This window comes from Arachis ipaensis, chromosome B07, assembly GCF_000816755.2.
Source record: "Arachis ipaensis cultivar K30076 chromosome B07, Araip1.1, whole genome shotgun sequence".
NCBI lineage: Eukaryota > Viridiplantae > Streptophyta > Magnoliopsida > Fabales > Fabaceae > Arachis > Arachis ipaensis.
Window position 1 is genome coordinate 9,752,204 of NC_029791.2, and position 1,101 is coordinate 9,753,304.

Here is a 1,101-nt window from a genome sequence, read left to right on the forward strand (position 1 = left end):
AATTATTAATATTATCAAAGTATATATACTCGTTAATATTTTAATTGACTATTTTTTATTTAAAAGATTAAATTTATAGATCTCACAATGGTTATGAGATTTAAAATTATACTTTAACAACAATATCATAAATTCATGTCTCATTGTTGTCTTTGAATAATTCTTGACTTTACCCTTTAAAAATAGGTTCTAATTATTAACTATATCTAGAACTATTAAATGGGCTAATCCGACCCATTTAAGTTCAGCCTGTTTAAGTTCGTTGATTAAATGGGTTAACCCGTTTAAAACAACTTTATTCATGGGCCATAATTTTTCAGCCTAGCTGTTTTATGGACAATTTGATGGGTTAAACCGGCTAGCGCGTTTAACCTTTTTTTTTTAAAGAAATATTTTGATAAAAAAATTATTTTTAATAGTAGTAGTATGTGTGAATGGGTGTATTGTGTAACCTAGGATTGGGGTTATTCAATCCATCGACAAAAAAAAAATTTTTTTTTTAGTTGATAGGTCGGATTGAAAAAAATGTTGACTAAAAGTGCTATTTTAAAAAAAATGCAAAAAAATAAACAAATTGTCTATTTAACCCGTAATTTTTTAGTTAATCAGGCTCAACCCATTTAGCGGACTTAATTTTAGAGGCAAAACCCGCTCATTTAAATAGTTTAACGGACTGACACGATGCTCGATCCACTTTAACTAGTTGACCCATTTAATGAAACAAAGTAAAGGCTTCGGTTATAGGACATGATTTCTTATGTAAAAGCAATCTCTATAGGACATGATTTCTTATGTAAAAGCAATCTCTATCACATAAATATAATATATAATAGAACACAACTCTTGTTTTCGAGTGATTAATTCACTCGTTTGTTTAATATTAGTTGCTTAGTGTGTGTGATGTGAGTAGTATAGAATATTGTGTAACAAAAAAACACTAATGTATTTCATTATATTTATGTAGACTAATAAATATTTATGATATTTAATTTATGTTTACTTTTTGTATTATTTATTGAATTTTTTTGGTTTTATTTCGAGAATATTTTTTTAAGGTGTTACACATTTTGGATATATAATACTAAAATTTGGTGCTTATTT